We start from the raw sequence: 26,944 nt of genomic DNA, 5'->3' as shown, positions 1-26,944 counted from the left end.
TATCGCGTGGGTATCAGGAAGAGTGGAGATGAGGTGAAGAAGAATAAGGGGCTGGGAAAGAGGGCTATCAGGAGGAGTGTGGAGGAGGTGAAGAAGAATAAGGGGCAGGGAAATAGGGGCCATCAGGAGTGTGGAGGAGGTGAAGAATAAGGGGCAGGGAAAGAGGGGGTATCAGGAAGAGTGGGGATGAGGTGAAGAAGAATAAGGGGCAGGGAAAGAGGGGGTATCAGGAAGAGTGGGGATGAGGTGAAGAAGAATAAGGGGCTGGGAAAGAGGGCTATCAGGAGGAGTGTGGAGGAGGTGAAGAAGAATAAGGGGCAGGGAAAGAGGGGCCATCAGGAGGAGTGTGGAGGAGGTGAAGAAGAATAAGGGGCAGGGAAAAGGGGCCATCAGGAGGAGTGGGGATGAGGTGAAGAAGAATAAGGGGCTCGGAAAGGGGGGGTATCAGGAAAAGTGGGGATGAGGTGAAGAAGAATAAGGGGCTGGGAAAGAGGGCTATCAGGAGGAGTGTGGAGGAGGTGAAGAAGAATAAGGGGCAGGGAAAGGGGGTATCAGGAAGTGTGGGGATGAGGTGAAGAAGAATAAGGGGCTCGGAAAGGGGGGTATCAGGAAAAGTGGGGATGAGGTGAAGAAGAATAAGGGGCTGGGAAAGAGGGCTATTAGGAGGAGTGTGGGGGAGGAGAAGAATAATAAGGGTCAGGGAAAGAGGGGCTGTCAGGGGGAGTGTGGAGGCGGTGAAGAAGAAAAAGGTGCTGGGAAAGAGGGGCTATCAGAAGGAGTGGGGAGGAGGTGAAGACCAATAAGGGGATGGGAACCGGGGGAGATGGCGAAGAGGAAAACAAGCAAGGGTGAGAAGGAGATGGAGGAGAAACAAAGAGGTGGGAAGTAAGGAGGCTGTGGAGAATAAGGAAGAGGTAAAGGGGGACCACGGAAGAAGTGTGGGTTTGCAAGATGGTTTGGAAGAATGCAAGATTAGAGAAGAGACTGATGTGACACTTAGAAGAGGGGCGGGGGAGGAGCAGACACACCCTAAGGAAGGTTGTGTGCAAGCACTTGGAAAGGCATGGGAGCGGCGGAGACAGAGAGAGTCATGAAGAGAAAGGTGGAAAGGGATACGGGGGGAGAAGGGACGGGCTGACAGAGAGAGGGAGAGAGAAGGGAAGAGAGAGACAGTAAGAGGGGCGATTGAGAGAAGGGGTAGAGAGAGAGGAACACACACACACTTAGATACATGGTGAGCGGGGTAGAGCGAGGGGGTCAGAGAGAACGAGAGACAGATAAAGTGACCCAGACAGAGAGAGACATAGAGACAGAGAAAGACTGCACCAGAGACCTAGAGGCGGAGACACGAAGACAGACAACAAAAAAACAAATAATAAAGGGACAGAAAGAGACAGAAAGAGAAAGAGAGACAGACGACAGAACAAGCGCCGGTAGCAGGGGCAGCTTTTGGTGGGGGAGGGGGGTGACAAATAATGTGGCTGTTGCCAGCTGAAGAGGGGGGCGAGACAGAGACAGCGTGCAGTGGTTGCAGAGACATGTGGCATGAGACGAAAGGCCCATCCTCCAGTTCTGGCCAAGCTGTGACTGTCAGCTGATCTGGGTGTATATTTGCCTTGTTTGATGTGCAAACAACTCATTAGATTGTTTTGTTATGCTGCAAATGCGATGCATGTGCTGTATATAAACTAGCTACAGGACTTTGGCAAAGCCTGACTGCAGGCGTGTGACTTCACGCACAGCGTGTTCTGGATTGTGCCCAAGTCTTAAAATTAGTAGAACTCACGGGGCAGGATTCCAAGTGATTCCATGCCGGGTGTGAAATAACCAACCGGCCTTGATGCTTTGTCTCAGATCCTGTTGCATTCTGGTACTTGTAGTGCTTGCTATACTCGTGCACTAGGCAGGAATGAAAAATGACCATGCAATAACAATGGCAAGCCTCAAAGAAATTGATCTAAGAGGGACTCTGCACCCATAGGTTCATACTCTGAGAGGGTCCTTCCTGCCTTTCATCCTGGCACGTTTGATAAAATGCGTGCCATTTCGTTGGTTAATAGCAACGCCTAATGTTGGTAATCCAACAAAGATAACCTGTAGACGTTCTAAAATGTTAACATGGTCGTGGAAACACATAAACGTAAATACTTAAGCTAAATAGATCTCCCTTAGTTTAGGGGACCCCTGCGCTAGGCCCACCTTTATTCGGTGCAGGCCCACGCGATAGTGAAATTGGGCCTACACCACCGGTGCAGAGGGGATGCGGGATTTGCATACAGTATGCGGGTACAGATAGTTAAATTAGAATATTACACTTGATCAGAGCACATGTGTTGTGGCAACCACAGAACTCACAGGGCCTTGGGTGGGTTGAAGAGGCTCTATTCTCTTAAACAGGCATCAAGGTATCACAGTCACAGCACTGTGTGGAAACTGCCATTAACTATTGACCTGGGGTCAGGGTGGACATGTCCATGAAGGGCATGGAGTCAGGAGCGTATTATAAAGTCATTAATGAGGCATTAGGAGGAGCGCCGGGGCTAGGGTGTGATCCGCGCCCTCCCCGCGCTCAGAATGCCGCCAGCAGAGCGGTCGTCGCGCATCTCGCGCTCCAAGTCTCGCGAGACTTAGGGCGCCCGACCTTTGTTGAGCCACTTGATGCTAGTCCAGGACAAAAATCTGCGAGGCGAGCTAGTCTTTTGCTTTCTCGTTGGGGGCGGGTTTCTCCACCGTCCTGGCCTTGCTGCTCCCTCTCAGCCATCTCGCTTGATTCCTCTTGCTGCTCGCATTCTGCCTGAAGTGTCACTTCCTGCCCCATGGAGCTGTCTGACCTGTCTCCGCAGGCGGGTTCCTGCAAGTCACTGATTGAATTATCGCCCCCGGTCTCCTTGTCCTTGAGTACTTGTTCACAACTCTCTAGGTCAGGCGCCTCTTTGGCTCTTCTTTCAAATAGCGCCACTCACTCCAAGTTCCATCTCTTCCCATCTTGAGTGCACACATGGTCAGTCCCTCTTTGTCACACTCTGAGGGCCTTGTTAAACCTGGATCCTGTCATGGGTTCCTTATGTGTCAACTTTATTTTGAGTAAATCCCCTCCCTGAACGTCAACGTTCTGGGCAGCTCTTCTTCGGTTGTTCCATAGTTTCATGCAAGACTTGCCTTTGCTCATCCTCCAGACCAATTCATCCATGTTTATGGTGTCATCCTCCCTTACTTTTGACGACCAAGGCGGTACTAGAGAGGAAGCTGCTCTGCGCCCTCTCAACTGCCGATGCGAGGAGACATTCGTGGTAGCATTTGAGGTCAAGCGATGGGTGGCGACGGCCTCCTTGACTGTACTGTAGGGGTCAATTCCGGCTGTTGTGGCCAGTTGCTTTGCCCCCTTGATGAACCTATTGGTCTACTCCACCAGCCCATTAGTCTGGGGATGATACAATGTGGCCTTCACCTGATGTATGTTGTTGTCGCTCAAAAACGTTTTCATCTCTCTGGAGACAAGTTGTATTCCATTGTCTGGGATGAGTTCTTTGAGCAGTCCTTCTCTCTGAAAGATCTCTTTGAGGATGCTAACCACTGTGGCAGTTATGATCTTGTGGACAAACTCCACTTACACCCATTTTTGTGATTTTTATTTATTTATTTATATTTATATAGCGCGCAGACAGCCCAGGGGCATTGTGGCGCTGTTACTTGCAGGAACATAGTTACAGGGGGTACAGGATTGGTAGTAGTCGTTGGCACATTATGATTGCTACAAACAGATTAGTCATTACAGCTCATGCATCTTTGGCTATTACATTACAGGCAGTTTATTGGCAAACATGGTGCTGCGAGAAAACTTATGTGAAGAGGATGGTTTTCATAGCTTTCCGGAAGGCAATGAGGGAGGGCTCACTTCGGATTATGGGAGGTAGGGCATTCCAGAGTGATGGTGCGAGATAAGGGAAGCTGGATCCTCCAGCTCTGGCTCTTTTTACTAGTGGCACACAGAGCATGTTGGTATATGGTGACCTAGTTGGCCTTGAGGAGGAGACGGAGCAGATTCTTTGTGAGAGGTAGACCGGGGCGGTGAGGTGGATGCAGTTGTGGGCCAGTGTCAAAGCTTTGAAGATGATTCTTTCCTTTATTGGTAGCCAATGGGCTTGTTTTCTGGCCTCAGAGATGTGTTCTCTTTTCCTGATACCTTGGGCAGCGCGGAGGGCATTGTTCTGTATGATTTGTAGCCTTTCCAGGTTTTGTTGGAGGTTCCTAGGAAGAGTACATTGCAGTAATCTAGCCTGGAGCCGGTGATTGTTCTAGCTATGTTTGTGCAATTCTCTTTGGAGAGGAAGGGTCTGACTTCGTTGATTAGTTTGGCGTGGTACGCAGCTGAGGAGGCTATTGCGTTGACTTGCCTGTGATAGGTAGTCGACTATCACAATTCTGTGTTTGTGCTCCGGCAGCATCAGTTAGAAGAGGCCAATAAAGTCCAGCCCTAACTTGTACCACACTCACTCCGGTATCTCTTTGGGGTGTAACGGAGCTTGTGTTATTTACAGCCTCTTATCGCTGTTCAAGCACTCATGACACCTTTCCGTCATTATTCTTATGTCTTGATCCAAGGTGGGCCACCAATAAGACTCTCTTACTCGTCTCCTTGCCATGTTGCTCCCTTAATGCCCTGCATGTGCCCAGCACATGATGGTCTTTCTCGTGCCGGCTGGTGGGATAACTTGATCGCCCCTCATTAACATGCCCTCGTTCTCGCAAATATCTTCTGCCACCTTCCAATATGGACGCAAGCCTTCGAGAATCGCTCTTTCATCTGACTACCCTTTTTTTGATATTGAAATTGATATTTTATTTGTATTGCGCTCGTACACAAGTGTTTCAGAGCGCGACAAGGCAAGGGTGCGGAACAGGGGAGAACAAAAACAATGATCTTACTAGGCCCAGTGACATTGTGAACACGCAAGTGCATGGGAGACGGAAAGGGTAAAAGTGCATAGAAGGGGGACAAGTGGAAACTGCTGAGCAAAGGAAAACAGATAATAAATAAATAAATACATAAATAGTAAAAAGCAACAAACAGTGCTAGTGCAGCCAGCAAGTGGCAAGTGCTGGGTTTAAGGCAACAGACAGGGTGAGTCTGGTAAGTGAAGAAAAGGGGGTGGGATTGTATGGTTACAGATACAGACCCTAGGGCAAGGAATTTCTAGGAGGCAGTGCGGGTGGGTGGCAAGGTGAGCAGGTACAAGGCACGGAAGTCAGAGGGTGACCAGGTACACAGTGCTGAAAGAGCAAATCAGCAGAGGAGAGGAGGGGCGAAGCCGGAAGCAAAGAGGAAGGTCTTTAGGTGCTTCTGGAACCGGAGATGGTTCTCCTCAAGTTTCAGAGTGGCAGCGAGGCTGTTCCAGAAGGAGGCCCCAGCCAAAGACAGAGATCTACCACCAGCTTGTTTCTTTGAAAAACGACTGACCCTGAGGGAGTTAGAGTTGAGGAGCAAAGAGCTCTTGAGGGGGGGTATTTACGGAGGGACAACTGAAGGTATTTTGGACACAGGCCCCAGAAAGCCTTGTGGACAATGCAAAGGGATTTGAATTTAATCATTGCGTCCACTGGGAGCCAGTGGATACATGTCAGGGCTGGAGAGATACAATCCCTGGGCTTGAGGCCAAGGACAAGTCTCGCAGTCCTGTTCTGGATGAGTTGCAAAGGGCAGAGAGTAGTGGCAGGTAGATTTAGAAAGAGGCTGCTACAATAGTCCAACCTGGAGAGAGCCAGGGCTCGGGAGACAGTGTGCTTCCTGGGGAAGGAAGGGAAAGGCAGAGTACCTCTGAGGAGGTTTCCATGACATACCTCATGGTTAACGCATTCCGTGACAAACCTTATGTTGGCATTATTTTCTGTCTCTTCTTTCCAGTGCCTTTCGCTCATTTCAAGATATTCCTTGCTTCTGAGGTCTTCCAGGGACGCCATCACACCCTCGTCCTTGAGGAAGTTGGTTGCTGCGTCACTGCGTTCGGGCAGCCTGGACATGCAGTCTGCCTGGGCATCTCATATGTATATTCCTGCAACTTGGCAGCAATGCAGGCTAAACGAGGCGTGGACGTTTTCGCCCCCCCTGGACTGAGCATGTGGACCAATGACTTGCGGTCTGTTACCAATTGGAACTTCATGCCCCACATGTATGTCCGAAAATAGTCTGCCGCCCATGCACACGCCAGCATCTCCTTCTCCACTGTGGAGTAGTTTCTTTCTGACGGGGAAAGTGCCTTGGATGCAAAGGCCACTATGTGCTCTGCATCAAATCTATTCTGGGTCAGCGTAGCCCCCAATCTATAGGAGCTGGCATCTGTAGTTATACCAGGTTTCCAAAGGGGATTAAACGGCTGAAAGCACGGGGTGTGTATGATAACCTCTTTAACTTTTAGAAACACTCTAGACTGGTCTTCACGCCGCCTGAACTCAGTGCCCTTCTTCAGTAGATCCCTCATTAGGGCAGTCGCTTCTGTGAAGTTGGGAACAAATTTTGCGTCATATTCCACCAGGCCCAGGAACGGCCTTAGTTCTTCTTTGTTGTCAGGTGCTGGTGCCTTCTCTATAACCTGCATCAGGCTGAGTCCTTCACTGGAGATCTTATAACCCAAGTATTCCACTTCCTTAGCTTTTTTTTACACACTTGTTGAAGCGTAATCTCCCTCCTGCTTCTTGTCATTTGGCTAGCACCTTCATATGCACAATGTAATGCGTTGCAGTGGCTTTGGCGTAAAGTAAAATATCGTTCTGAAAGCATGAAACGCTGATGCGGCCGAAGATAGGCCGAACGGCATGCGGGTAAACTGGTTGGTTCTGAACGGGGTTATGACTGCTGTTAAAGAATTCAATTCTCTATGCAGGCTGATTTGGTGATAGGCGTCTCTCATATTGAGTTTCAAGAACACTTTGGCCTTGTGCAATAATAAAATCAGTTCATTTATGCTCGGGAGTGGGTAGCTATCGGTCACTACTACTAGATTCAAGCTGCGCAAATCGGTGCAGACCCATAGGTCATCGGAGTACTGTTCTCTTATTTGCAATACCAGGCTCATCCATTCAGATGACTCGACGGTTTCTATCGTCCCGTCCTTCAACATTCTCTCCAATTGTGCTTTTAACGCTTCCCTTGCCATCGCCGAAACCAGGCTCACCTTGTGTTTTTTCTCTTGAACAGGCATCACGGTATCTCATGGCATCTCTTGTTGTTTTAACCGTCACTCCCTCTCTGTAGCGCCATAATGCCCTCGGGTGAACGTGCGCTGGCTAAGTATCCATAACATAACATAACAGTCACAGCACTGTGCGTAAACTGCCATTAACTATTGACATGGGGTGAGGGTAGACATGTCCCATGAAGGGCATGGAGTCAGGAGCGTATTATAACGTCATTAATGAGGTCTTAGGAGGTGCGCCAGGGCTGCTGTGTGATTCGCGCCGTCCCCGCTCTTAGAATGCCGCCAGCAGAGTGGGCATCGCGCATCACGCTCCAAGTCTCGCCAAGCTTAGAGTGCCCGGCGTCTCGCGATACTTAGTCTCTGCAAAATGCCCTTAAGTATTTACTTTAATACAATATTCGAGGCAGGAGTCTGACTGCAGGAAAGTGAACCTGGGCGCAAGCGGCCCATGAGCCCTTTTTTTGTCAGATCAATTGAAATGAGAGGATATCCTGCAGTTCCAGATGCGGTATTTCAGAACAGTAGCTGTGGCAGAGCAAAAGAGCGGATATGTGAGCAACACAACAAAGAGAGATGTCCTGGGGAGAACAAATTGCACTTAAACCTTCTAACCCTGTATTTTCTGGTCTTGTTTTCCAACAAGGACAGTATATTCTGGTCAACGCAGGAGCCTGGCCTATGCCCCCTGTCTATGCACACACTCCTCCACTTTTATGATGTCATGGAAGGAACCAGCTCTTTTCAATGCATGAAAATGTAACAGGCTGGGGCTAGGATTCAGCCTGAATTTGGAAACATTTTGGAAACCCTCTCCCTGTGGCAAATAGTGAGTGATGTGAACTTTGATAGATATTTTATACATACATTCTGTTTGGAGCAAAAAGGATTTCCTCTACAAATCAGGGTGAAATGTTTGTGTAATTTGTGTATTAGTAATGGAGTCACTTCTGTAGTGTCCCCTGCTCACAAGAAGGTTGTTACGAGTGGTCAACTCCCTTGATAACTTGCAAGGTGGGTGTGGCTCCCGCGTGGTAAACGTAACATAACCATTTCCATTTCATACAAAGCTAACATCAGCGTAGCGAAAGCCGCATCATTCAACTCAAGGATCAATGATGCTAAATCAGGTTCTAAAGAAATATTCACCATCTTCAGAGAACTGGAAAAACCGTCAACTCCTCCTCTGTCCCTCCTCAAGGACGATAGCTGGTGTAATAGTATTCATTGCGCCATACTAGACAAGCTCAATTCTCTTCAAACTAAAATTCGCGGCCATCAAAAAGCTCTTCAACACCTCATAGCCAACACGCACAAGAAACCTCCTGTGCCCACTAAATCCAAAACCTCACCCTCTCTTCACTTTAAAGACATGATAGAGCTGGAAGTTATCACCCTGCTCAAATCCATCAAACCCTCTAACTGCAAAGGAGATGCTTGCCCTGCTCAACTCATCAAAGAATCGGCAGACATCCTAGATCCCTTCTTAACTGCATTCATTGATCCTTGTAACAGCGCCTCGATGCCCCCGGGCTGCAAGTGCGCTATACAAATGCAAATAAATAAATAAATAAAATAATATAACATAACATATATGCCAATGTGCCACATTCCAAGTGTTTATTTTCCTAGTTTTGTCTCTGCATCATGTGATGTGTAGTACTATATTGTTAAAAGAGACCTCTAGAACTACAAGTACAAGCATGCACAGGAAAACAAGAGAACTGGACTATTGTCTCTCAAATGGAAAAGGGCACGTTGATTTTCTTGGCTTTATGGCAATTGTACAGATTATGCTGCATACAAAAATGCCTACCAATGTCCTTGTGAATTGGCTCCTATCCCTTTGAAGATGAGGTCTTCAACCTGTGCTTCTGAAGATATTTTCCACTGTGACTCCCACTCCCGATGGGTGTTCTTGTCAAAAACACCTGGAGAGCAAAAGGCTGCAGACCCCTGCTTTAGATAGTCCCTTTTCTAATCCTGCATGGCTGTATTGGTCAGGATCCAGATTCCTGCTCTGGTTTATTCTGAAAAAAAGGACTGGTGGAGACACTGTTAGATGGCTCAACAGGCAGAGAGTCCCGCATGCGACCCACAGATGTGCAGAACACTGTCAGGCCCAAGTAAGCCTTTCATCCTTCTGGAGTTGAAAAAGGTAGTACCATTGAGTGAGGAACTTATATTTAGAAAAACTAGACCCAAACTGCGCATTATAGGGATATTAAAAGTTCCCTGAGCGTTGTGTTCATTAAAAGCATGAGCAGGGCCGGCCTTAACGGTGGGCAGCCAAGGCGACCAGACCAGGGCGCCCTGATATTAGCTCCCACAAGCTGGCGTGGTGGGAGAAGGCGTGGAAGACACCCTAATGAAATGAAAGGTGCTCCGCTCTCTAGGGCGGAGGACATTTAATAACAATAGGGAGCTGATCAGCGCCTACTGAAAAATGTGGCACCCAGGGAGCTAAGGCCAGCCCTGAACAAGAGGCTCACGACTGAGTTCTCTATAAAGCACAGTGTCCAATGAAATTCAGGAGGGAATCAAGACTGGAGGATTTCCGGACTACAGGCAAGATCCAAGGAAGGAATTGCAGAAGACTACGGAATGGGGGAAACGAAGGTAGGAGGCCGGAAGAGGACAAAGCAACGGACCAGAAAGCAGGAACGGAAACAACAAGAGAAGGAGGTTTGTCAAGCGACATGCCAAGGAACACGGAAAGAAGGAAAGGTAAGTAGCGTTGAGCTAGGGTGCCAAAGTTACCTTAGCATTAAGACACGATGTAATGCAGTCTCAAGTAATATTTATAGGCGCGCAGCGCGTACTGCATCTCTGCGGAACCTGCCGGTGAGACGGCTCTCTGATGAGTAGTGCAAGCGGGAATCAAGAAAGACACGGCCAAGCATATCCGCCATGTTGGATGAGGTGCGACATGCCATAAAACATATAGTCCTGAAAGGGCGAGAACTCCACCTCCGCCATAAGGACCACCTTAATCCTGGATGACACATGACACTATCATGTAAATCCCCTTAACGAATAGAGAGAGGATCCTGTTGAAACGACAACAGTGGTAATTACTAGTTTCTCTTAAGAGAGGAATTAGAACACAATATTGATTCCTTCCCACCTACCACAGGCCCAGAGGCAAGATCTGCAAGACGCCTTGGAACAGTTTCCAGATGTCTTTAAAAATGAACCAGAAAGAGTAAAAGGGGTTTTTCAGTACTTCAGTACACCCTCACGGAAAGGTGTCCATTTAAAACCATATCTGATCCCTGAAGTAAGAAAAAGAATAGTGATAGAGGAAGTGAAGAAAATGTTAAACTCTGATATCATTGAACAATCCCAAAGTCCTTGGTCCTCTCCGATAGTACTCTTTGCCAAGCCAGATCAATCATGGAGGCTCTGTATTGATTTCAGAATGGGGGAACGTGGTGTCCAAACTTGACAGTAATCCTACGCCAAGGATAGACGATCTGATTGATCGATTGGGGTCCGCTGTTTTCCTCTTCACGATTGATCTGACAAAAGAATACTAGTAAGTACTGTGAGGGGTCAGTATTGTGAGACTCACAACTTTGTTTAGTTTTCTCCAGGTTTGACATTTTGTTTTAAGTAAAAATGGAATATAAACCCTGCCAGCGGGTTCCCAACCTAGTCTAGGATCTAAGGGAGTACCTCCAAGTATTCACAAAACGAACCCTCACATTAAATAATAAAACATTCAAAATAGCTTAAAAACAACATACATAAAAAGGTTACCAAATAACCATTGTCTTGGATGACTTCTTTTTGTCCTGGGCATATCTTGCTCCCCAGAAATGTCCCAAAGTCAATTTCCCCCAGGAAAGTAAGTCTTGAATAATGTCTTGAAAATGTCCAAAGTTAACAAAAGTTTACACAAACAAAAATGCACTGGTCACCTTTTCTTCTTTGCCTGATGAAAAAGATCCCCTTTCCAAGTTTCACAAAGAAGACAGCAGCCCCTATGGTATTCCTGCATAGCCTCCTTCCAGGAAAGAATGAGTAAGGTTTAAGACAAAAGTATCATTTCTGCTTAGCAACCACTTTTCTTCTTCTTGTAACTTCTGCAGCATCTTTAAATACAGTTTGTCACGGTACTTCTTCTCAGAGTTTTGAAGTGGGAGAATGGGAGAACAAGCTCCCCCCAATCTCATCACGACCATGGCCTAGAGGATCATGGCCCAGGCACCCCCCACGGGACGAGTTCGTCTATCTACAAGATGACAAAATACCTTGGTTCAGGAACATAAGGGTATGCCCACCACCCTGTCCGACTCAAGCCGACACCTGCGGCATGGATGAACTCGTCTAAGACAACGGCCACAAGTATCCACATCGTTAGAGATGCCATAACGACATAGCCAACTGCCAAGAACACACGTGCCACCATGCACACTGGTAGCTCACACACCAACCTACACGAAGAACATATTCAGTGCTATGATGTAGGTGACTGACACACCCACTGACGTGCATTGTTGTTATTTTTCACATAGGCCTTCTTATAGTAGTGCAGAAACGCAAGACGCTTGAAGAACTAGGATATACGCTTGCTGATGCTTCTCCCACCACTCGCCCTGTAATGATGCCATCATGTATACCTAACACTGCTTGTGACGCCATGTCAAACCGCAACCTCCGTACAATGGATTATGCATCGCCACCCATGAACTAGGCCCGAGTAGGCAGCAAGCAAGAGCCTCATCATGAAAACCCTCTCAGAGCAAGAGTACAAGAGCTGATCATGCAGAACGAGCACCAGCGAGAGATCATAGCCAAGGCCACGATGTTACAACTCACATGCTACCAGCCAGCGCCAAGGTTACACCTGTAAAAAAAGCCAAGCCCACAGAAACGAAATACAAATCTAATGTGCAGAATTCTGCTCCAGTTATGGCCTCTCCACACGTGACCAAGCCGATCTGACAAGGTGCCAAACCCACGAGACAGAAAGTCACCTGGGACCCAGGTCTGGGACACAGGTTGCAACAGCGAAGCGGCAAGATGGACACCTACGGCGATGGGAACGGCCCGCTCACAATTCTATGAGAAGACCTGTACTTTGTCTGCACAAACACATAGTTGCACATTGTTGCTAATGACAGGTACACCGCGAGCTGGGAACGACGATGGTCCCAGGCTTGGGGGCTCGCGAGAGGACCAATCAGAATGCAGGGGGACTCATCACTGACACCACTAACATTAGCCAATCATCAGGGGTCCTCTTCTAACGATTTTCAAGTATTTAATAGTAGGGACAGCCCAAGTATACCACCTGACTCATCCTTAACCACTAATATCCTTCTCTATATGTTTCCTATACTAACCCTACCACTCGGGGAACCAATCTGAAGTGGCAATAGGTTTTTTGCTAACTTTCCCAGATGACGCAAGTAGCGCGTCATACTGCTGTAAAAAGGGCCTGCGAGCCCCACTAAGATTGAGCGTCTGGACGGACGCGTACGATCCAAGACCCATCCCTGCCGTTGTTATAATAAACAGCAGAACCACCTTGCTCCTTGTGTGTGTCTCATACTCATTCAGGGAAGCACGGGAGGAGTTGGGGTCTCCCAGCCCGGAGGTCCGCGGACGGCTCAGCCGACCCCGGGATAATCACCCCGATAAGTTGGAGGCACTGCTGAGATCTGTTTAAGGTCTACCCTTTTGAGTTTTTTTTTTTCATTTTCCAAGGCCTCTCGTTGCGAGGAGGTCCAGTGGCACGGCCCCCTCTGCCGCTGCCCCCTTTTGAGGACTACAGGACCATCGCGGAACTGCGAGAAGACTGGACAGCGCAATCCGGATATTGGCCCTCGGAGCCGGTTGAGAAGTATCCCGCCCGCGGTTGGCGAGTGTCCAGACGTGGGCCAGACGAGGGGAGGTGGACAGCCGCTTGGAGGGGTGCACGCAGTCGAGCGGCCCCACATCAAGAGAACTTGGTGAGTATGACACACCCAACAAGCAATGTGAGATTGTGAGGGAGGGGGGAGGAGTTGTAATAAGGGCGGTGGGAGGTGTTATTACAGTGTGTGGCGAAGATTTGATTAATAAGTGTTGATAGACGAGTGAGCGGTAACGGGACAGGCACGAGGGCCGTCCTCTACCACGTCACGGAAGCAGGGTGGGTGGAGCCAGAAGGCACCACGTGCGGTTGCTCGTAGACACTGATTGGTCTAGATTGTGGGCACCTGTAGAGGGGGTGTATGTGGCTTTCCTACGAATTGGCGTTTTCGATCAATGAGTGGATGAGGATCCCTATTGATCGAGCAGTGAAACTCGATAGATAGATGACGTTTTCCTGAAGGTGGTAGCTAGATTGTTGCCAAGTACGGACGATAATTGGCTTGTTAAGCCCTCCCGGTGAGGGGCGTGTCACACGCGAGGCGACGCAGCGTGCGCAGTCCGATTATAAGAGTGTATTGTTGGTTACCTTTTTCCGGGCGTAACAAGAGGACAGCTGTGGGGTTAACGGGGACAAGAAGTTAAAACTTATTGCGCGCTCTCTTGAAGTGTAAAGATCTTACCGGTAGCAGTTGAAAGAGGTTGGTGATGTCACCCGTAGGGCCTTCATAGGACACCTTGACCACATTGTGTTGTTGAAGGGTGGTAGGGGAGTAAGCAGAGGACAAGGGCAGTAAAACCGAGGTGGGGAGGGTGCGCACGGAGACCGCCGGCCACCCCAAATATGGGAAGGGTGGAAAGGGCGAAGTGACCATGCACGGAGAACGTCGGCCACGCTGACTAAGGTGGAAGAAGGAGGGGAGTGGAAAAGGTGGGGCGGCTTTACAAGTACGTCACACGGCACGCAGCCGCAGGGAGCTTCGTGCGCCAATGGCTGCAGGGGGCCGTACCAACGGTATCAAGGAAGAAAACAAACAGAGGAAAAGGACTGTATACTTGTAATTGTTATACTTGGTTTTTTTACTTTTAGCGGACGGTCGAAAGTCCCCAATCTACAGGGCCAGGTAACGACGGCTGTGCTGAGGGGAGTTAAAAGCACAGTGTAACCATGTCATATGGGTCGGGATCGGGAGGGTGGGGGAACACTCTGACTACCCCCCTCCAACATATTTGTAAAACGCTGTCACCCCATAGGGAAAAACTCATCATATATAGCATAGAATGGACACAAGGAACAGACAACAAAATGACGACACCATGTCCGCCTAACGGCAGTTTTGACCCGTACGTCCAACACTCACTGCTGACACACATACACAACACGTACAAAGGGAAGAAGTTGGCACATCACGTGGAGGTGTTTAAGTTGTGGAGGATGTTCCAGGGATCTCGGCCAGGGCCAACCGGAATGTTCACCTTGGAAGGGACAACAGAAGGGAAGGGGAGCGAAGAAACAAAGGAGGGGAAGGAGATTAAGGAGGAAGAAGGAAACGGGGAAAAGGCGGCCAGTAGCGCACAGTGGCGGGAAGAGACAGAAAGGGGGATGAAAGGCCTGGTACTGTACATGAAGTAGAAGTAAAGAAGGAAGGGACAGAAGACATGCCCCTAGCGAAGGTAGTGAAGAAGGAGGAAGGTGGGTTATATCTGTGACGGAGCTATGAGAAGCAGCAAGGCAACAACTGATGGCAGCTGAGAGGTACTCAAACCCCGCGTACAGCCCTCCACCATATACCGCTACAGGTAGCTACCGGGGGTGGGGGTGACAAGCACGGTAGATCCGACTTGCATGCAGGCGCACAAAAAGGGAGGGAGGAACAGCGAGGAGCACATTTCAAACATAGGACAAGACAAATGGGTAGCTGGGCAGGTGCTCTTAAAGCTGCGAGGGACATTAACACTAGAAGAAAAAGAGGTGGTGAGGAGAATGAATAAGGACGATGCGGGTAGCACTGGAATAGGGGGTGAGGAGAACAACACAAGGGAAGGAGAGCTGTCACAAGAAGAAGAGGAGATGTTGGAGGAACGATTGGCTGAATTAAGAGATGAGGGGAGTGCACTGATTAAGCAGCTCGAGAAAGAGGCACGAGGAAGGAGGAGGGAAAGGAAAGAAAGTAGGGATGAGTTAGAGAGAATGAAGGAGCGTACTGAAGAAAGGAAAAGGGAAGTGGAGAGGATGAAGGCAATAGCGGAAAGGGTATCCCGAGCAGCACAGCGTGACATGAAGAGGGAGGAGGAAGAGAAGGAAAAGGAAATGGAACTATGGAAGAAGAAAATACTGTCTGAGAGCACCAGGAAATACAAAGAAGGTAAAGTAATAGAAAGCATATTAGAAAGGGAGAAACAGAAATGGGAAAGGAGGAGAGAGGAAGAAAGGATATTAGCGAAGGTAAGTAGTGAGGTGATGGAGGAATTGAAAACGAAAAGAGAGGAAATAGGTCGTGAAATAGTGGAAAAGAAGGAAGAGGAGAGAAGAGAGAGGAAAGAGGGGAATGGGGTAAGAACATATGTGCGTCTGGATGCAGAAGTAGCTACAACATCAGCGCAAAGGGGAGTAACTGGTAGAGGAGAACAGGAAGGAACAGATTTAATAGACTTAAAAACGGTGACAATAAGGGGGAAAAGGACAGACTGGGGGTTGTCGCTCCTGGATGAGTTTTGCAGCGAAGAAGAAGAGGGAGCGGGGAGAGAAGGAAAAAGTGGTGGTAGGGAGAGCTTAGATAAATTGTATATCACACGCACTAACGGGGAATCACCATGGGCATGTAAGACGAAGGAAGAAGTGAAAGGAAGTGAGGAGCAGGTAAGAGAAGTGGCAGGAGGACCAACACACGCAGTTACATCCACATCATCACGCCCAACACGCCCACCCACACCCGCGCCTGAACACACACCATACATCGGTAGGCTGAGAGACCTCCCAGGACGCAGGCAGGAAGAACGACCATGCACAACTGCAGTAAACCAAGAGAGCAATAGGAGAGTGTGGAGAAATGAAGGAGAAGATACGACAAGCAGCGGTAATATAGATATGGCAGCAGATTTACTTGACACAGAGGAAGAGGAGGAGTACACGGATTCCACCCCGCGACAACTAGGGGGACAGATGGGGTACAATTTAATGCCACTATTGGAGAGGGGAGGGGTTAGACCACACTATGTCCCTTGGAAGCATGCTGATAAGGAGAATATAATGTGCAGGCTCCCATCACTAAGCGGAGGAGCGGGGAAATGGATATACGAGATGGAAAAACACACCGCAGGACAGAAACTAGCACTGGGAGACGTGAAGGGTCTATTAATATCAATATAAGGGGACGCGGCAGATGACATTTGGAAGAGGGCAAGATTCCCCAGAGTCACAATAACAAACACGTCACATGACGGGGCGCCATTTGCCAACTGCAGGCATGCATTGTGGCAAGCACTGAGGGTGCAGTACCCAGACACATCAGATATAGGAGCAATTACGTCACGCAAGATGCGTGAGAATGAAGATCCTGTTGATTATATCCAGGAGATTCAGCAGAAGTGGCGCTTGGAAACTAGAGAGCAATGGGATAAGACACCAGCATTTTTTTACCACATACTAGTACAAGGGCTTCCGGAGGCAGTACAAAGACAACTGAAGAAGATAGTGGGAATGGAAGCTAAGGCCTGGCCTGAAATACAACTAACAATAATACACCACTGTAGGATGTGGCAAGAAAAGATGAAACAAAAGGAAGAAGATAGGAAAGCAGAAGAGGCAAATTTAGTGCAGAAAAAACTAAGTATACCATGGAAGGAGCACTAATAACTACACCGACAACAATGACACCAAACCCCACGCAAGTAGTGGCTGCACAAGATCCCACACAGCAACAAATAGCACCATTACCACAACCACCACAACTTATAACACAACAGATGCCACCACCCCCACCATACACGGCTCCCACAGGAGGAGGGTACATGCTACCGAGAAATGGATATTATAACAACACAAGGGGAAGGGGCGGAATGATGAGAGGGAGAGGATATGGCCAACCTGCACAACAGCAAGGGGGAGGATTTCGGAGTTACTACCCCAATGGGCAACAAGGGTACCAAGACAATGCGGGGAGTTTCCCATGGCAGGCCAGGGAACCACCTGTATGTTGGGTTTGTGGAATGTTGGGACACATGTCACGCACATGTAGAATGAGACCCTCCACGCCAGCATGGGGGGAACAGGGACCACAAGGGCCTATGAGGGAGCAGCAGGGTTACCAGCAACTGCAAGGAACACAACAGAGCAACACACAACAGCAAGTATCACCACAACAACAGTTGCAGACATACACACCACCGCAGCAGCAGCAGGTGACAATAACACAACAACACCAAGTGCAACCAGTACAACAGCTCACTCAACTACAGGACCATAAATTGACACCCATTGATACACCGCTACAACAAACACAGTTAGGGGGGGGGTGACTATCTTGGGACACAACCCTTACACAGGAAGCGGTCAGTCACTGTACCCACAATAGGACAGCCCACAGATGTCCTTGGTGTGTCCCATCCTATCGATAACACCCAATAGTGCGAAGGAACCACGCATTGAGGTAGCGATAGGTGACAAAAAATTCTCCTTCCTTGTTGACACTGGGGCAACCCGGTCTTGCATAAGGGAGGGTAAATTAAAAATGTCAGGCGATGCCATGCACACGCAAGGATTCTCTGGGGCTAGAGGGTTGGTTCCCTTTACTGATAACATCTCCTTATTTATAGGAGATTATGACATGTCTGTCCCACTCCTGTATTCAAAGGAGTCGCCAGTGAACATACTTGGAAGGGACATAATGAGCAGATTAAATATGACAATATCCTTCACGGAGAACGGCATAATTTGCTCCACACCAGGAATAAACATGCTTACTGCACAACAAATACTGCAAGCCTACTGTGGCCAGACAGTAGCTCGAGCTGAGCCTGTGGATTGCGAGCTGTTCCAATATGGAACAGACATGGCATTTGCATGGATGCCAGGAATAGAAGGCAAGATTTGGAGGAGGCCAGCAGCATATTTGTTCAGGCCTGAGACACCAGCTAGTGAACCAGAGGGGAAGGTGATTTCGGTGAGCATCAAGAGCATTATAGCGACTGCAGATTACATTGCAGTAAATGCCCAAGACAGGGAAGGGAGAGCATGGAGAGCAGTGATAGCCCTGGCTGAGGGATGCACGCTCACGCAGGTGTCTGATGAAGAGCTCTTTTCAGAAAACAAGGGAGAAGGAGAGATGGTATTTATGATGAGTGTCGACATCTGGTTAAGAGTAACATACAAGCAAGTAGCACTGAAAATGGCTATGGACCTCGAGGCACCTGCATCTACCCCAGTACCATTTTACGAGGAAGACATGGCTAAGGTTCCAGCATCACTGTGGACCACCAGTTCCTATGATGTGGGCTGCATAAAGAGCATTGGAGGAGTAAAAATAAAGTTGAAAAAGGGCGCAATACTACCTAGAGTGAAGCAATACCCACTATCAAAAGAGGCAGATGAGGGCATATACGAAACCATAACAGCCCTGATAAATAATGGCATATTGGTACCATCAGAGTCAGCATGTAACACGGATGTGTACCCAGTGCGCAAGGCTAAAGGAGGGTCTTGGCATTTCATCCAGGACCTCAGGCCCTTGAATTACCTTGTAGAGGCAGAATACCCCATAACAGCAAACCCAGCCACGATACTATGTGGAATACCAGCAGACGCATCACGGTTCACCGTGATTGACCTCAAAAATGCCTTTTTCTCAATACCTCTGCACCCAGATTCACAAGATTTGACAAGCTTCACATACAGGAATACAAAATGGAAACACACAAGATTACCACAAGGTTACTGCGAGTCACCCTAAATTTTCAACAGAGTAATACAGATGGATTTGGGAAAAATTTAAATGGAAAGCACAGTGCTGCAATATGTTGATGATATAATAATTTGCAGCATAACTGAAGAGAGGTGCAGGGAAGACTCAGTAAAAATGCTGACAGTGTTGGCTGAAAAGGGGTACAAGGTAGACAAGGAAAAGTTACAGTACTGTCAGGAACAGGTACTACACATTGGTCAACTAATATCCCAGCACGGAAGAAACATTGCACTACAAAGAGCACAAGCCATAACCAACACGCCACAACCACAAACTGTGAGGGAACTGCAGCAGTTCCTGGGCCTGTGCAACTACTGTAGGACATGGGTGTTCGACTACAGCTCATATATAGGACCCCTGCTCGAGGCATTGAGAGAGGCGCAAAAAGGGGACAAGAGGTTGGGGTGACAAGAGAAATGAAGGAGGCGTTTGATGAGTTGAAACACGCCATATCCACAGCTCCCGTACTAGCCACTCCAAATTAGGAACATCAATTTTTAATTTTTTCACATTGCGACTCAGCAGTAATGAAAGCAGTATTGACTCAGAAAACTAGCATGGGACACAAGCCAATAGCAATCTACAGCGGTCACTTGGACCCTATCATGTTAGGACATTTCCCTTGCGAACACGGTCTCGCCACAGCTGCATTTGCGGTGGAGAAATCATCATCGATAACGATGGGGTGCCCCACCACATTATTTGTGGAGCATGCACTGTTTGCAATTTTGAACAAACCTAAGTCCACGCTGACCACAGCCAGCTGAGAGGGCGTCAGGTTAAGAGATCATCTTATCTAGACCCGAATTGACAATTGTCAGATGCAGTACCGTAAACCCAGCCAGATTCATAGCGGAAGTTGTTGAGGAGGGTGATTATGCTCACGATTGCACACAGACTATTGAAATGTACTCCAGCACAAGGAAAGTGGAGGAGGAAGCCCTTAAAGGGGGTGAGATATTGTACATTGATGGTTTGTCAACAATTGAACAAAGAGATAGGATAAGGAGAACTGGGGCAGCAGTAGTAAAAATGACAGAAGATTTGATGTATATCCCAGTAAAATGCGTGCAATTACGGCAGCATTATTCGGCTCAGGCAGCAGAATTGGTTGCGCTGATTTTGGCACTAAAGGAAAGTGTTGACAAAAGAGTTACTATATATTCTGGCAGCGCATATGTCACACCAACGATGCACTCCGGGTTGATAAAATGGCAGAGAAGGGGGTTTAGAAGAGCTGACGGCAACCCAGTGCAACATGTCCTCTTGCTAGCAGAATTAATTGAAGTGATTAACGACCCCCAAGAGATAGCTTTGGTTAAATGCCCAGCACACACTAATGGAGAAGACTATATCTCGAAAGGAAACAGCAGACGCACATGCCAAGCATGCTGCATATTTTGGTGAATTATGGACCCCCCCAGAATCAGAGAGAGGGAGGGGGAGGTCAAAGGTAAGACAGATGATGATGAAGGAAGGGTACACTCATCTCCCTGTAACACAGATAATGGAATTGCAGGCAGCCGCACCAATGGCAGAAAAGGAACTGTGGGTAAAAAGAGGATGTACGATGTCCCCAACAGATGTGCTGTGGCGTCAAAATAATACTGGAAAAGTGGTCATGCCATTGGCACTGTTGAATACCGCCCTGGCCCAGCTTCATCATCCAGCACATGGTTCTGCCCCGAGTTAAATTCTCATGTTACCAATTTCATCAGCAACTGCCTCACATGCAAACAGTTTACGGCCGGTCACACGCTGCAAGTGATAAAAGGTATTATACCCCGGCCCGAAGGACCCTTACTACACCTTCATATTGACTACTTTGATATGATCAATATATGTCAAGGACATAGGTACATGATTGTAGTGGTATGTCCATTCTCCAGGTGGATCGAGGCCGGACCCTGCTCACACGCGGATGCGTTCAGAGCAGCTAAATTTCTAGTGAGAGAGGTCTTCCCCAGGCGGGGTGTTTGGGAAGTGCTGCGGTCAGAAAATGGCCCACACTTTGCTAATTAAATGTTTCAGCACATCACATCTCTGCTGGGTATTAAACATAAATTTGCATGTGCATACCATCCGCAGGCCAACAGCGTCTGTGAACACCTGAATGGCCTATTGAAGGAGGAAATTGCAAAAATTCAGCAGACAACTAAAAAGAGCTGGTTGTACTGCCTTCCGCTGGCTCTATTTGAGCTGAGGAGCAGGCCAGGGTCTGATCACCACCTCACTCCCCACGAGGTGGTGACAGGACGACAAATGCGCCTTCCTTTAACGCCAACATCAAGAGCATTTACTGACCATGAAAACACTGCAACTGTTATTGTCTTGGTGACGAAATGTATCAATATGTGTTTTCCTTGATTACTAGTGTCGCCTTTGTATCTCAAGAGCTCTAGCGCACGCGGGGCGGGTCGAAGAGGTCTCAACAAGAAGACACCAACGAGGAACAAGAAAAGGAAGGATTATACACTATTGCGGAGGGCGATCATGTACTTCTCCGCAACTTCAATAGAAAGTTGAACAGCCCACGCTTTACCGGACCCCACTTGGTGGAGAAAGTGGCTCCCAGAGCAGTGAAACTGCACAATAGGCACGCCTGGAATCACCTACACGACGTAAAGCCCTACAAACATCAGACCCGCCCTAGCGTTGACGATGGGGCCATTGCACGACCAACAACATCAACAACGTCGGCTACAGAGAAGGATACAGCAACCACCGCTGAGGACAATTATGTCACTACACTTGACCACTCCCCAGTCACAACCACTGCCATAGACGTTGGACACTTGCCCATAGCCCACCCCATGGTCACAAGATCACAAAGTAAACAAACCTCTGCCCAACCCAGCCCAGGTCCCCCCTCGAAGGCCACCACCGATTGAAGGACATTGTATAACAAACTTGGATGTTACACACACACATATAAAACACTTGTATGTTTTCTCTATTGTCTCTCGCACATGCAGATACCGCATATAATTGTATTGTTTAGAAAGTGAAGTAACTAACAGTGTGCTCTGCCCAGGAGTAGATGCTGCCCGTGGATGATAACACCCCTGAGGCCCGATCACACCAATTTGTATATCATATAAGAAGGCCGAAGTACCTAAAAAGAAGAAGGGTACGCGTATATTACACCGCATTTGTTTTGGCCATAGAACAATCATTTCCCAATCTTCACGAGCACTTACTGGCTCTAAGAGATAGGTCACTAAGATTAGCGTGGAAACAGCTCTTCGCCTGGGCACTGAACGATTACTTGATAGGGAGAGCTTAACTAACAAATACTAACAATAATAACGAGCACATTAAGGATTTTCAGGCGGGCACCTTTAACGTTGCAAGAATAAGCTGCCGGACTGCAGCGAGGTAAGAAAAAAATGCCAGTGAGACTAGCTCTTGTAATAAAATTGATAGGATTGTTGGTCATCACTGGTCTGTTGGCTGCCTCTGTATGGCAGAAAAGCTATGCTACCAATTTTGTGGCCGCACTCAGAACTAACATACCCCCTCGACAGCTGCAACAGGTATGATATCAGGTGGTACTAGCAACCCTAAAGGTAAGGGAGTTAAACGCAGCACATACACTGACAATAAAGGTATTGATAATTACATAACAGATTCAGCACACGTCTCAAACAACATGTGGTACCAGCATATGACCCAAAATGGTAAGCAGACAACGGAGGATAACTGCTATGTGTGCTCATTGATCCCATACGCCATGAGTGCATCAAGAACATTTGTTGCCACTGAAATACAGGAAAAGACAGCGCAATGTATAATATATCTGGCACTATTCCAAACGAGGGGACGATTCCAAGGAACGGTGGTGAGAATGCAGTGGGAAACAAGGGACACATACCCATATGAAAACAACTTCCTCAAGACATACTTGAGCTACCATAAAAGCAGCTTACATGCTGAGGCATTCAGATACATGACGAATGGCCCCGATAAAGGAGAAACGAAGAAAGTAACACTAGAATACCTACCGTGCGATTGGTACACCACAGAAGTTCCTGGTGTGCAAGGATGCTAGGAGAGGCCTCTGATAACAATAACTGGGAAAATATACATGAACAATGAATGGGAAATAGGAGTGGTTGGGAGAAACATGATAACAAGAGAAAATATTACCACCATACAGGAGCACAACGACAGATGCTGGACGACGTGGGGTAAATATGTACCCATGCTGACATGGATGGAGAAGGATGAAGACCCAATAAGCATACTACCACTGACCGCACCCAAGCTATGCTACCAAAACAAAGGAGATGTGGATGTGGGATACAACACCAACTGCAGAAGCGTATTAGAACTACCAGAGGGGGTGCTGTGTCACGCCCCCATCCACGCTCCCCTCAGACACACCCCCAACACTACCCCCGGCCCTCACCACTGTCACACGGCAGGCACATCAGGCACACCAGGTACCCACACGAGTCAGGTCCCGTTCTCACCTGCAGGCCTGCCGCCGAGGGGTTGGGCAGGGGCAACGTCGGCATCTGCCTTGTTTCCCATTTCTACGTTGGCAATTGCCATGGAGACGCGCCACAGGCATCCTACAACGTCTCTGGTGCTGACGCCAGGGGGGCTCCTCGACCTCAGCATGTTCGGTCCGTCACGCAACAGTAACCTGTTTACCATCTCGGTCACGTGTTCCGGAGACCGTTCACTTGACGGGAATCACGGTCACGTGATTGCTGTTTCAACATTCAAAAGTGACGCGCTGACAGCCATCCAGCGCTTCACAGCTGATCCTGTTTGGCGTACTACGGACTACTATTGAACTCTGCTGCTACGACCTTGGATTGTTTTTGGATTCTGATCTGGTTCCCCCCTTTGGTACCTTTGCTTTGAACTTACTCTCTCCTGGATACGACCTCAGCTTTTCCCTCGGACTGCTTTTGGATTACCCTTTCTGCTACAGTCTTCGACTCTGTTTTTTGGACCTCGTACTGTTCAGGACTCCTCTGCCTTGTTTGGCTCATCGCTTCAAGTGTTCTACATCAGGTGGTGACTACACCTTCTCAAGTGCCTTGCCAGGTTACCAACCCGTCGTCAACCTCTGCCGGCTGCCTCAGACTCCATTCCCCACACCTACATTGGGTTTCCGGCCATCTATTCAGGGTAAGCTTCCTTGTGATACATTGAGTATTCAGGTGTGGGTTTGTATTGATTATCTAACCCACTTGTTTGCCTTGCAGTGGTCAGGGGGGCATCTTCCGACATTCCTGGTTCCGACCGACGACATTCACAAGCTGTGGCCTCAAGGATCGCTCGGGCAGTAACTCATTGTTTGCTCGAGTGGTACTTGGGGACAGAGGTATCATCGTCAACACGACCATCAAGTCTTGACATGCTGGAATGGCAGTAATAATGGACCACTATTGGGCCTGCGGGGATATGGCATACCACACCTTGCCTCCGTTGTGGAATGGAATATGCACCATGGTACACATCAATGTACCATCACTAGTAGTGCCCCAAAAACATGTTAACATGGCCAATTTCCCCAATATGGACGAAGGGAACAAGAGGAGGAAAAGGTCTGTACAATCACAAGAAGGAGAGAACAACAACAATAACATCCTACCGAGAATGAAAAGACAAGGAGAACCCCTGACAGGAAACTACCTGTGGGGAAGATCGGAAACAGCACTCACCTCTATTCCACCAGAACACAGGTTATTTAGCAGGGCTGCAATGTTCTTCTCATCAATAATACACCCAGGACTACAAGCATATGCAAACGCAAAATGGCTTCAGATCACCCGGTGGGAACTGATGATGACGATTCATTCGACAGTAAATGGATTCAACGCCATAAAAGAAGAGCTGCGAGCGGTAAGAATGGTAGCACTACAAAACAGATATGCACTGGATCTTCTCACGGCTATGGAAGGAGGGGTTTGTGCGAAAATTGGACAATCATGCTGCACATTTATCCCTGCTAACGATGCAGATAATGGGACACTTACTGAAGCAGTATCACAACTGGCCAGATGCACTCCAAAATGATGGAAGAAAGCAAAGGGGTGAAGAAGGATAATAGTTGGTTTTCATTTTTATGGTCATGGATGCCATCATGGCTGTCAGATGGACTGAAGATCATAGTTGGATGCATAATATTAGCTGCAGCGGTGTTGATTGTAATAAGGTTCTGGAAAGCCAGGAGAGCCCGCACTACAGACGAAATGATAGAAATGGTTGGCATGCACCCCTTGATGCCAACTGATGATGACCAGCACACCGACGTGATAATAAAGGAAAGAGAGAGACTGCGTAAACAGATCATTACTAACCACTTGGATCCGTCATCTGTACAATTGGAGAACCCAAGAAACCTGAGGAGCTATATTGGAAGATGGGTACACTGCAAACCAGGAGGTAGCTGTGTTTATATGTACTGGTCGTTCGAAGATCATGTCAACCACTAAGGACACTTGGCTGGAATAACTAAAGTATGGAGAGTAAGAGGAGATAAGGAAAAGGATATGCTTGTGGTCGACAAGTCGACCAGGGGGGGACTGAAGTGGGAGAATGGGAGAACAAGCTCCCCCCAATCTCATCACGACCATAGCCTAGAGGATCACGGCCCGGCACCCCCCACGGGACGAGTTTGTCTATCTACCAGATGACAAAATACCCTGATTCAGGAAGATAAGGGTATGCCCACCAGCCTGTCTGACTCAAGCCGACACCTGCGGCATGGATGAACTTGACTAAGACAACGGCCACAAGTATCCACATCGTTAGAGATGCCATAACGACCTAGCCAACTGCCAAGAACACACGTGCCACCATGCACACTGGTCGCTCACACACCAACCTACACGAAGAACATATTCAGTGCTATGATGTAGGTGACTGACACACCCACTGACGTGCAACGTTGTTATTTTTCACATAGGCCTTCTTATAGTAGTGCAGAAACGCAAGACTCTTGAAGAACTCGTATATATGCTTGCTGATGCTTCTCCCACCACTCGCCCTGTGATGACGCCATCATGTATACCTAACACTGCTTGTGACGCCATGTCAAACCTCAACCTCCGTACAATGGATTATGCATCGCCACCCATGAACTAGGCCCGAGTAGGCAGCAAGCAAGAGCCTCATCATGAAAACCCTCTCAGAGCAAGAGTACAAGTGCTGATCATGCAGAACGAGCACCAGCGAGAGCTCATAGCCAAGGCCACGATGTTACAACTCGCATGCTACCAGCCAGCGCCAAGGTTACACCTGTAAAAAAAGCCAAGCCCACAGAAACAAAATACAATTCTAATGTGCAGAATTCTGCTCCAGTTATGGCCTCTCCACACGTGACCAAGCAGATCTGACAAGGTGCCAAACCCACAAGACAGAAAGTCCCCTGGGTCCCACGTCTGGGAGTAGGTTGCAACAGCGAAGCGGCAAGATGGACACCTACGGCGATGGGAACGGCCCGCTCACAAGTCTATGAGCAGACCTGTACGTTGTCTGCACGAACACATACCTGCACATTGTTGCTAATGACAGGTACACCGCGAGCTGGGAACGACGATGGTCCCAGGCTTGGGGGCTCGCGAGTGGACCAATCAGAATGCAGGGGGACTCATCACTGACGCCACTAACATTAGCCAATCAACAGAGGTCCTCTTGTAACGATTTTCAAGTATCTAATAGTAGGGACAGCCCAAGTATACCACCTGACTCATCCTTAACCACTAATATCCTTCTCTATATGTATCCTATACTAACCCTACCACTCAGGGAACCAATCCGAAGTGGCAATAGGTTTTTTGCTAACTTTCCCAGGTGACCCAAGTAGCGCGTCATACTGCTGTAAAAAGGGCCTGCGAGCCCCACTAAGGTTGAGAGTCTGGACGGACACGTACAGTCCAAGACCCATCCCTGCCGTTATTATAATAAACA

The sequence above is a fragment of the Ambystoma mexicanum genome, chromosome 13 (assembly GCF_040938575.1).
Source record: "Ambystoma mexicanum isolate Mex_15411 chromosome 13, UKY_AmexF1_1, whole genome shotgun sequence".
NCBI lineage: Eukaryota > Metazoa > Chordata > Amphibia > Caudata > Ambystomatidae > Ambystoma > Ambystoma mexicanum.
Note: the sequence above shows the minus strand (reverse complement) of the source record.